A 12,690-nucleotide genomic window follows, 5' to 3' on the forward strand; every position below is an offset into this window, starting at 1 on the left:
AACTGTTCTTAAAAGCAAGTAAAACTAAATGCATGCTCTTCAACCGATCGCTGCCCGCACATGCCCATCTAGCATCACTGCTCTGGACGGTTCTGACTTAGAATATGTGGACAACTACAAACACCTAGGTGTCTGGTTAGACTGTAAACTCTCCTTCCAGACTCACATTAAGCATCTCCAATCAAAAATTAAATCTAAAATCGGCTCCCTATTTCACCACAAAGCATCCTTCACCCATGCTGCCAAACATATCCTAGTAAAACTGACTATCTTACCGATCCTTAACTTCGGCGATGTCATTTACAAAATAGCCTCCAACACTCTACTCAGCAAATTGGATGTAGTCTTATCACAGTGCCATCCGCTTTGTCACCAAAGCCCCATATACTACCCACCACTGCAACCTATATGCTCTCGTTGGCTGGTCTTCGCTTCATATTCATCGCAAAACCCACTGGCTCCAGGTCATCTATAAGTCTTTGCTTAGTGAAGCGCCGCCTTATCTCAGCTCACTGGTCACCATAGCAGCACCTACCCGTAGCACGCGCTCCAGCAGGTATATTTCACTGGTCAATGACACTGTCAGCCAGAGAAATATGCTGAGAAGGATTATCACCACAGCAAGCAACGTACTTGGAGTCAAACAGACAGGCCTGGATGAGATCTTTAAGGTCAGGCCCTCCGCAAGGATCACAAAATCATTTTAGATCCAAGCCACCCCCTGTACCCGGACTTTGAACTACTCCCCTCTGGACGCAGGTATAGGGCACCCCTCAGCAGGAAAAACAGAACTAGACAATAATTTGTGCCAGGTGTGATATCCCTTCTAAATAGCTCGGGCTCATGTTCCAATCGACTCAGTAAGGCCAGCAGGCTAGTCTTTAAAAAATATATATATATATTGCTATGTAACTGTTATGAAAGTTGTAGTGTCAATTTTGTTTTGTATTTAAATGCCACTTTAAACGTGTACATGACACTGCAACAACATTTCCCCATGGGGACAATAAAGTAAGTAAGTAAGTACGTAAGTAACTCCTCATTGGCCGCCTTTCCTTCCAGTTATCTGCTGCCAATGACTGGAACGAATTGCAAAAAAAATCACTGAAGCTGGAGTCTTAGATCTCCCTCACTAACTTCAAGCATCAGCTGTCAGAGCAGCTTACTGATCATTGCATCTGTAAATAGCCCACCCAACTACCTTATCCCCATATTGTTATTTATTTTTATGCTCCTTTGCTTCCCAGTATCTCTACTTGCACATTCATCTTCTGCACATCTATCCCTCCAGTGTTTAATTGCTAAATTGTAATTATTTTGCCAATATGGCCTATTTATTGCCTTACCTCCTTAATCTTACGACATCTGCACACACTGTATATAGATTTTTCTATTGTGTTATTGGCTGTACGTTTGTTTATCCCATGTGTAACTCTGTGCTGGTTAAATAAAGGTGAAATAAAAATAACTAAAAAGAGCAAGCAGGAACACAGAGGGATGGAGTTACGTTGCAGCCATATTCTACAATGGATCAAATATTTTTCCCCTCATCAATCTACACACAATCCCCCTTACTGACAAAGCAAAAACAGGTTTATATCATTTCTATGCAAATTTATAACAAATAAAAAACTTAAATATCACATTTACATAAGTATTCAGACCCTTTACTCAGTACTTTGTTTAAGCACCGTTGGCAGCGATTACAGCCTTGAGTCTTCTTGGGTATGACGAGCTTGGCACACCTGTCTGGCACACCAAGCTTGGCACACCTGTAGTTGGTGAGTTTCTCCCATTCTTCTCTGGAGATCCTCTCAAGCTCTGTCAGGTTGAATGGGGAGCGTCGCTGCACAGCTATTTTCAGGTCTCTCCAGAGATGTTAGATCGGGTTCAAGTCCGGGCTCTGGCTGGGCCACTCAAGGACATTCAGAGACTTGTCCCGAATCCACTCGTGCATTGTCTTGGCTGTGTGCTTAGAGTTGTTGTCCTGATGGAAGGTAAACCTTCACCCCAGTCTGAGGTCCTGAGCAATCTGGTAAGGGTTGTTATCAAGGATCTCTCTGTACTTTGCTACGTTCATCTTTCCCTCGATCCTGACTAGTCTTGCAGTCCCTGCCGCTGAAAAACATCCCCACAGCATGATGCTGCCACCACCATGCTTAACCGTAGGGATGGTGCCAGGTTTCCTCCAGATGTGACGCTTGGCATTCGGGCCAAAGAGTTGAGTCTTGGTTTCATCAGACCAGAGAATCTTGTTTCTCATGATCTGAGAGTCCTTTAGGTGCATTTTGGCAAACTCCAAGCGGGCTGTTATGTGCCTTTTACTGAGGAGTGGCTTCTGTCTGGCCACTCTACCATAAAGGCCTGATTGGTGGAGTGCTACAGAGATGGTTGTCCTTCTGGAAGGTTCTTCCATCTCCACAGAGGAACTCCGGAGCTCTGTCAGTGTGACCATCTGGTTCTTGGTTACCTCCCTGACCACGGCTGTCCAGTTTGGCCGGACAGCCAGCTCTAGGAAGAGTCTTGGAGGTTCCAAATTAATTCCATTTAAGAATGATGGAGGTCACTATGTTCTTTGGGATCTTCAATGTGGCAGACCTTTTTTGGTACTCTTCCCTAGATCTGTGCCTCGACATAATCCTGTCTCGGAGCTCTACGGACAATTCCTTCGACCTCATGGCTTGGTTTTTGCTCTGACATGCACTGTCAACTGTGAGACCTTATATAGACAGGTGTGTGCCTTTCCAAATCATGTCCAGTCAATTAAATTTACCACAGCTGGACTCCAATCAAGTTGTAGAAACATCTCAAGGATGATCAATGGAAACAGGATGCACTTGAGCTCAATTTCGAGTCTAATAGCAAAGGGTCTGAATACTTATGTAAATAAGGTATGTTTTAAGTTAATACATTTGCAAAATTGTCTAAAACCCTGTTTTCAATTTGTCATTATGGGGTATTGTGTGTAGATTGATGAGGGAAGAAAACGATGTAAAGAATTTTAGAATAAGGCTGTGGCAAAAGGGAAGGGGTCTGAATTCTTTCCGAATGCACTGTATATCAAACATTTTTCAAATGTACTTAAAGATCCATTATTAGCATGTTTTAACCACTCCTATAAAATGGTACTATCAGTATCTCAGCAAGAAGGTCTGATTTCACTAATACTGAAACAGGACCCATGTGCTAAGTATGAAGATCCAGTCCAACTAAAAAACTGGAGGCCCCTTTACACTTCAGTGTTGTGATGCAAAATCCTAGCAAAATGCATAGCACATATAATTAAAAAGGTGTTGTTGGAGATAATTCATCCTGATCAGACAGGTTTTTTACATGAATGATACATTGGAGATAATATAAGACAAGTACTTGAAACAATAGAACACACCATGAAAAATTGAGAAACCAGAGCTGTGTTCGAATACCCATACTGACATTCAGACCGTTTCGCACACTGGATGCTCGAGCCGAGGAGTAGGGTTGATTTACAGTAGGGCTGCCTTACAATGGCAGTCAAGCACCGAAGCTAATGTTGGCTAGCATGCTAGCTACTTCCAGACACAAATGAGACCACTCTGACCATTTTACTCACCCTAGCAGAGCTGGTTAGGCAGTTTATGTTATCCAGAGCGTTGGTGACTGTAACTGTGCCACTGAATTGTGGGTTTTTTCTAACGTTTACTGGCACCAGCCATATTCAACAGGTTAAATTAAATGAATTATTCTGCGCTCTGGTACACTCAGAGAGTGCTTTGAAATCGGAGTATATAGCCAGAGCGAATTTACAAAAGCACCAGCATGTACATTGAGAACGCACAACGACTATACAATTTAGCTAAGCTCGGAATGACGGGAATAATCAAGTCAATAAACATTTGGTAGTTAGTAGGATAGCCTATAGTTAATATACTGGCAAATTGGATGTATAAGTAGCCAACTAACGTTAGGTAGCTAGCTAACATACCGGTACATACTGTTGTAATGATATGCGGTTCATAAGGACAGCGTAGCTAACAAATTGTCAGCCAACATAACATGTAAGTTAACTTATTTGAAAAGTCATTACTTTATTACATTGCTCAACATTTTCTAAACATTTGTCATAATTAGTTAAAGAAATGAATTTCTCTTGTTGGACTTCGGCTGCATATTTTCCGCCATTTTCTTCAAATCTGAAAAAGATGAAGCCATGCCCATTTCCTGAAGAATTGCATTATGGACCCTAAGTACGGAAAGAGTGTCCTCTGCGTGTATACTTCATATTTTGTTAAATTTAGTACGACATCCGGAACTTTTGGAATACTAACTATATCATACTATGACCAAAAAGCATGCTATATACTCAATTTACGCCACAAATAGTACGGTTAGTATGTGGATTCGAACACAGCTCAGGTCTGGTATTCATAGTAGATTTTGAAAAGGCAAGAATTGATATATGCAGGGATGCAAACTAGTCACCTTTCGGCAAAATTCATCGTTTTGAATCCAAAATAGGTGACCTACGTGATTCGTGTAGATCCGACGAGAAAAGTTTGGGCGGGGAGACTACTGGCTGTATGCGAACTAGTGATGTGCATTTGGAGCAATACTGGCTGTATCCAAGGCTCAGCCAAATCGTTCACATAACAGAATGCAGCATGAGATTGAAGAGAGAAGAGAATGGCTTGTTACAGCATCAGCGCGTGCTCTGGAAAGACAGCGGGAGAGTTGAAAGGCAGTTTACCAGTTAACTTACAGCAGTGCGTCCCCTGAACGATATCGAAGAGACAGGTGATAAGCCTGACCACGGAAACGGGGGTGAGCTAGCTAACGTTACAACATCAGATGAGCTAACGTTAGTAACCTAACCAATTCGTTATAATATTAACTGGTAACGTTATACGACTCCTTTCCATTCCTCAAGTTTTCACTTTACAGTATGTGGTTAACTTTCAGAATGAGAGAATTAGGTGAAAATGAGACATTGCTTGTTAAACAAGTGTAGCTGGAGCTGGGCCTGGCTTAAGCTGGATGCCACTAGGTGAAAGGAACACCACACACTTTCCCTCTCTCACTTTTTCAATACAGTGGATACAAAAGGGTTACGTTAGGTGTACTCGCTGCCTGAAAGAGCAATTATGCCAACAAAGGGTATCATGCTCTGCTGGCACATTGTAGAACAGATGTCCACAGGCAGAAAGTGTACAATGCAGTGTAGCCCAAAGATATTGCTTTTGGTGTGTTGAGTGAGAGGGGATTATTACATTTTTTACTCAATAAAACGTTATTTTTGCACACATGTAGCCTTGTACACTTGATCAACGTCTACTATAGTGGCCACTATAATAATTATATTTCTACTTAAGATATTCCCAAGTGCAATATTTAGATGTGTGTGGTAACAAGTGTTCTATTATAAAGGCTGTCATGGCTAACTGCAATATTAGTGTATTGTTTTTTTCTCTAGGCTTGAGTGTCATTTAGTAAAGCCTAGGCAACAAATAACATTGGACTGCTTTCTTTACATTTGTTTAGCTGTGAGTTAGGTTCACATTAACCACTTTTTATTTTACAGACAGAGACTGATCATTTATATCAAATTCTTTGTTTAATTAGTTAAAACCTGCTTTTCCCCTTGGAGGGATTTTTATTTTTACATGTTTCAGTGCAAAAAAAATATACCACCTTTTTTGGCCCTCACCAGTTTTCACCCCTGTATATAAATGTCTGGACTTTTTTAATTTAGGAGAATCTCTTATACAATGGCTTAAAGTTATGTATAGTAACCCCAGGTGTAAAATAATAAATAATGTCTACTTCTCAGAAAGTAATAAACTGTCAAGAGGAGTAAAACAAGGTTGTCCACTGTCGGCATATCTATTTATTATGGCCATCGGAATGTTAGCTATTAAAATCAGATCCAACAATAATATAGAGGGGCTAGAAATCCAGGGCTTAAAAACCAAGGTGTCATAGTACGCTGATGACTGAAGTAACCTCTTAAATCTGCAACATTGATCCGTGATCAGCCTTATAGATGATCTGGATCATTTTTCTTACCTCAGCCAAATAGATTTCAACTCAGTTTTTCACAATTCCTGACATTTAATCCTAGTAAAAATTCCCTGTCTTAGGTCAGTTAGGATCAGCACTTTATTTTAAGAATGTGAAATGTCAGAATAATAGTAGAGAGAATTATTTATTTCAGCTTTTATTTCTTTCATCACATTCCCAGAAGTTTACATACACTCAATTAGCATTTGGTAGCATTGCCTTTAAGTTGTTTAACTTGGGTCAAATGTTTTGGGTAACCTTCCACAAGCTTCCCACAATAAGTTGGGTGAATTTTGGCCCATTCCTCCTGACAGAGCTGGTGTAACCGAGTCAGGCTTGTAGGCCTCCTTGCTCGCACACTTTTTTCAGTTCTGCCCACAAATGTTCTATACGTTTGAGGTCAGGGCTTTGTGATGGCAACACTATACCTTGACTTTGTTGTCCTTAAGCCATTTTGCCACAACTTTGGAAGTATGCTTGGGGTCATTGTCCATTTGGAAGACCAATTTGCGACCAAGCTTTAACTTCCTGACTGATGTCTTGAGATGTTGCTTCAATATATCCACATAATTTTACTACCTCATGATGCCATCTATTTCGTGAAGTGCACCAGACCCTCCTGCAGCAAAGCACCCCCACAACATGATGCCCCTCCCGTGCTTCACGGTTGGGATGGTGTTCTTCGGCTTGCAAGCCTCCCCCTATTTCCTCCAAACATAACGATGGTCATTATGGCCAAACAGTTCCAATTTTGTTTCATCAGACCAGAGGACATTTCTCCAAAAAGTACGATCTTTGTCCCCATGTGCAAACCGTAGTCTGGCTGTTTTTAATGGCGGTTTTGGAGCAGTGGCTTCTTCCTTGCTGAGCGGCCTTTCAGGTTATGTCGATTATAGGACTCGTTTTGCTGTCAATATAGATACTTTTGTACCTGTTTCCTCCAGCATCTTCACAAGGTCCTTTGCTGTTGTTCTGGGATTGATTTGCACTTTTCGCACCAAAGTACGTTTATCTCTAGGAGACAGAACATGTCTCCTTCCTGAAGGACCACAACATTCTGGTGGAAGAACAAAATGTTTTTTTGTAAATCCAGAGCCTGTATAGATCATATCTTCTCAGTCTGTACAATAATTAGAAATAGATTACATGAAGAGAAGCCTACTTTGACATGTTTCATTGATTTCCAGAAAGCTTTTGATTTTGTAAATAGGGATCTTTTAGCCTATAGTTTGTTAAAGACAGGTGTTGATGGGACATTTTATCAAGCAATCCAGTCTCTTTACAAAGTACCAATTGCTTGTGTGCGTGTTAATGAATATCGTACAGATTGGTTTCCCACACCCTCGGGTGTTCAACAAGGAGATGCCTTATCACCAACTTTGTTTGCTTTGTTTATAAATTATTTGGCAAAATCAATTAAACAGTTAAATATTGGAGTAAGATATGATGATGAAATGCCAAGTATCCTTTTAAATGCTGATAATATTATTTTGATGGCAGAAACTGAACAAGACCTGCAGAACATGTTACTATGCGCAGTCAATTGGTGTAAAAGATGGAGACTCATGATTAACCAGACAAAAACACAGAATGCATTTTAGAAAACCAGCTACTAAGAGAAGTGTTTTGCAGTTTTGTTGAAGACATTCTTGAGTTTACTAGCATTTATAAATATTTGGGTATTTTTATTGATGAACATATTACCTTTCTATATGCAACATTTGATAGAAAAAATAGAATAGTAATAGAAAAAACAAAAACACTCAAAGATATTGGTTATGCTACCTATTCCAAACTGTGTCAGACATGCGTGTGTCCTGTTCTGTACTATTCAGCAAGAGTGTGGGGTGCCATTAGGTGTCTTAAAAACAAACATGTCCATAGCAGAGCAGTATGTTACTTTTTAGGTGTACACAAGTTTGCACCTGTTCTTGCAATAACTGGGGACATGGGCTGGGAACCCTGTGAGGTGAGATGGAAGGCGTGTATGGTGAGACTTTGGAATAGACTGTGGGATATGCCAACTGCCATGAATAGCTAGTCAAGTTTTTCAATGGGATCTATCCATAGGGGGATCCTGGGCAACTGAAATGTCTGACCTTTTTCAACAGTCTAACTGTGAACATCTGTATGAAAACAAAATTAAGGGAGACATAGATATGATTAAAAAACAACTGTTGATGCAATATGACAAAAAATGGGTGGAAGAGATTAATCATAAACCCAAATTGAGAACCTTTTGTTTGATTAAGAGTGAGTTTTTGTGTGAGAGATATATTATGTATTACCTATCTAAAAACCATAGATTGCTATGTGCACAGGTAAGATCAGGGATATTGCCTCTGCGTATTGAAACAGGGCGGTACTGTGGTGAAGTAGAATTATGTAACTATTGTGACCTCGAAGAAATAGAGAATGAAACTCATTTGATCCTCTATTGCCCTTTCTATCATGATATCCGCTTGCTCTTGTTCCAGAAAGCCCACCAGATATACCCTGGAATTATGTGGCTGAGTGATGAGGAGAAATTGAAATGTTTTTTTTTGTCCATTGTGTATTTCCGTTCGCAGAATATTTAGATAAAGCCTGGAATAAAGGAAAAAGGGCTACCTATAATTAAATTGTAAAAATATTTAGCGTCGATGTGGTTAATGGTGTTTGTGTATATAGATTGTGTATAGGCTTGTCTACCATATGAATCTTCTCTTAGTGTCAGACTGGGTTCAAGTGACTTCTGTTTGTTTGTCTGTCTCTGTCTGTCTGTACAGTGGGGCAAAAAAGTATTTAGTCAGCCACCAATTGTGCAAGTTCTCCCACTTAAAAAGATGAGAGGCCTGTAATTTTTGGTGGAAAATAAGTATTTGGTCAATAACAAAAGTTTATCTTAATACTTTGTTACATACCCTTTGTTGGCAATGACAGAGGTCAAACGTTTTCTGTAAGTCTTCACAAGGTTTTCACACACTGTTGCTGGTATTTTGGCCCATTCCTCCATGCAGATCTCCTCTAGAGCAGTGATGTTTTGGGGCTGTTGCTGGGCAACATGGACTTTCAACTACCTCCAAAGATTTTCTATGGGGTTGAGATCTGGAGACTGGTTAGGCCAGTCTTACGAAGCCACTCCTTCATTGCCCGGGCGGTGTGTTTGGGATCATTGTCATGCTGAAAGACCCAGCCACGTTTCATCTTCAATGCCCTTGCTGATGGAAGGAGGTTTTCACTCAAAATCTCACGATACATGGCCCCATTCATTCTTTCCTTTACACGGATCAGTCGTCCTCGACCCTTTGCAGAAAAACAGCCCCAAAGCATGATGTTTCCAGCCCCATGCTTCACAGTAGGTATGGTATTCTTTGGATGCAACTCAGCATTCTTTGTCCTCCAAACACGTCGAGTTCAGTTTTTACCAAAAAGTTATATTTTGGTTTCATCTGACCATATGACATTCTCCCAATCTTCTTCTGGATTATCCAAATGCTCTCTGGCAAACTTCAGATGGGCCTGGACATGTACTGGCTTAAGCAGGGGGACACGTCTGGCACTGCAGGATTTGAGTCCCTGGCGGCGTAGTGTGTTACTGATGGTAGGCTTTGTTACTTTGGTCCCAGCTCTCTGCAGGTCATTCACTAGGTTCCCCGTGTGGTTCTGGGATTTTTGCTCACCGTTCTTGTGATCATTTTGACCCCACGGGGTGAGATCTTGCGTAAGCCCCAGATCGAGGGAGATTATCAGTGGTCTTGTATGTCTTCCATTTCCTAATAATTGCTCCCACAGCTGATTTCTTCAAACCAAGCTGCTTACCTATTGCAGATTCAGTCTTCCCAGCCTGGTGCAGGTCTACAATTTTGTTTCTGGTGTCCTTTGACAGCTCTTTGGTCTTGGCCATAGTGGAGTTTGGAGTGTGACTGTTTGAGGTTGTGGACAGGTGTCTTTTATACTGATAACAAGTTCAAACAGGTGCCATTAACACAGGTAACGTGTGGAGGACAGAGGAGCCTCTTAAAGAAGAAGTTACAGGTCTGTGAGAGCCAGAAATCTCGCTTGTTTGTCGGTGACCAAATACTTATTTTCCACCATAATTTGCAAATAAATTCATTAAAAATCCTACAATGTGATTTTCTGGATTTTTTTCTCTCGTTTTGTCTGTCATAGTTGAAGTGTACCTATGATGAAAATTACAGGCCTCTCTCATCTTTTTAAGTGGGAGAACTTGCACAATTGGTGGCTGACTAAATACTTTTTTGCCCCACTGTATTTATGTATACTATTTTACTGCTCTAGGGATATAATTATTGTTTGGATAACCTTATTTACTATTATGTATTGATTTATTTTTTCACTCTTTATGTGATGCGCAATGCAGAGAACGCCGGAAGAAGAATGATCATTTAATTACCATAGTGAATTATTGTAATGTTTGTTTATGTGTCAATTAATCCCATAAGGGATGGGTTGCCAAGTGGCGATTTGACACAAAAATAAAATGTCATGAAATTCATTCATTAAACAGGTGTGCCTTGTTCATTTGTGGAATTTCTTTCCTTCTTAATGCGTTTGAGCCAATCAGTTGTCTTCTGACAAGGTAGGGACCAAGTCCATATTGTGGCAAGAACAGCTCAAATAAGCAAAGACAAACAGTAGTCCATCATTACTTGAAGACATGAAGGTCAGTCAATTGGGAAAATTTCAAGAACTTTTAAAGTTTATTCAAGTGCAGTCGCAAAAACCGCACTGGGATGACACTGGCTCTCATGAGGACCACCACAGGAAAGGAAGAACCAGAGTTACGTCTGCTGCAGAGGATAAGTTCAGAGGAGTAACCAGCTTCAGTAATTGCAGCCCAAATGAATGCTTCACAGAGTTCAAGTAACAGACACATCTCAACATCAACTGTTCAGAGGAGACTGCGTGAATCAGGCCTTCATGGTTGAATTGCTGCAAAGAAATCCCTACTAACACCAATAAGAAAAAGAGACTTGCTTGGGTAAAGAAACACGGTGGAAATCTGTCCTTTAGTCTGATGAGTCCAAATTTGAGATTTTTGGTTCCAACCGCTGTGTCTTTGTGAGACACAGAGTAGGTGAACGGATGATATGCGCATGTGTGGTTCCCACCATGAAGCATGGAGGAGGATATGTGATGGTGTGGGTGTGCTTTGCTGGTGACACTGTCTGTGATTTATTTTCAATTCAAGGCACACTTAACCAGCATAGCTACCACAGCATTCTGCAGCAATACGCCATCCCATCTGGTTTGCGCTTAGTGGGGCTATCATTTGTTTTTCAACAAGACAATGACCCAACACACCTCCAGGCTGTGTAAGGGCTATTTGACCAAGAAGGAGAGTGATGGAGTGCTGCATCAGATGGCCTCCACAATCACCCGACCTCAAACAAATTGAGATGGTTTGGGATGAATTGGACCGCAGAGTGAAGTAAAAGCAGCCAACAAGTGCTCAGTATATGTGGGAAATCCTTCAAGACTGTTGGAAAAGCATTCCAGGTGAAGTGGGTTGAGAGAATGCCAAGAGAGTGCAAAGCTGTCATCAAGACAAAAGGTGGCTACTTTGAAGAATCTAAAATATATTTTGATGTTACTTTTTTAGTTACTACATGATTCCATATGTGTTATTTCATAGTTGTGAAGCCTTCACTATTATTCTACAATGTAGAAAATAGTAAAATAAAGAACAACTCTAGGATGAGTAGGTGTGTCCAAACCAAAGGCAAAGGGTGGCTTCTTTGAAGAATCTAAAATATAAATCATATTTAGATTTTTTAAACTTTTTTGGCTACTACATGATTCTGTATATGTTATGTCATAGTTTAGATGTCTTCACAATTATTCTTCAATGTAGAAAATAGTAAAAATAAAGAAAAACCCTTGAATAAGTAGGTGTGTCCAAACTTTTGACTGGTACAGTATGTGTTTGGATATAATCTATCCGAATGTGATGCATGTCAAGTAACTATACTCATGCCATGTAACTACTGTGAAGAAAAGTGAGAAGTGCCATGTATGTCAAATGTGTGTTTAGAATGTACATGTAACAAAAAAAGAAAAAGCTGTAAAAACAACGTTTATTTTTGTCCTCAGAAGAGGAGGCTGTAGTGGTTGGGCCAATAATAATAACAAATATTTTAACTGCAGCTGATGGAACCATTCCCTGAATTTATGAACTCCCTCTAATGCCTGTGGAATCTGTCAGTCAGACAAGGGTTGTCGCACAGCCACTCACACACACCGTCTCACACAACCACATAGGGAGCTAGTTAATATGCATCACCTAGATTCTGTCAAGATCTCCTCAGTGTCCCCTGCGCAGCTGATTTTTGAACAAGGGGCTTTCTACCCCAAACCAAGCCTCTAAACTCCTTCCAAGTGTGAATACAGCCAACATTCTACTCAGGACTGACATGTGACCAGGTGCAGATGTCAGAAAAACAGTATTTGCAATGCAAAAGCAGGGCTATAAAACCTCCTGAGCTGACCGAGGGGAGAAACACAAAATGGAGAAACCCTCTTCAAGTCCATGACTTCCAATTAAGGAGTTTCAAATCTACCTCCCTCGAGGTAAACAGAATATGTATTTATATAGGGCCTTCTCATATCTGAGATAACGGCATTCTTAATCTGGGGAGCAGGCTCTGTGGA

At 40.6% G+C, this 12,690-nt stretch overlaps 1 protein-coding gene across 3 annotated transcripts in view; it reads right to left on the reverse strand.

Moving 5' to 3' along the window:
• LOC112235962 (E3 ubiquitin-protein ligase RNF13) overlaps positions 1-12,690 on the reverse strand; it is an 86,211-nt gene that overhangs the window by 12,816 nt on the left and 60,705 nt on the right. The window lies entirely within an intron of this gene.

The sequence above is a fragment of the Oncorhynchus tshawytscha genome, linkage group LG05 (genome assembly GCF_018296145.1).
Source record: "Oncorhynchus tshawytscha isolate Ot180627B linkage group LG05, Otsh_v2.0, whole genome shotgun sequence".
Classification (NCBI taxonomy): domain Eukaryota; kingdom Metazoa; phylum Chordata; class Actinopteri; order Salmoniformes; family Salmonidae; genus Oncorhynchus; species Oncorhynchus tshawytscha.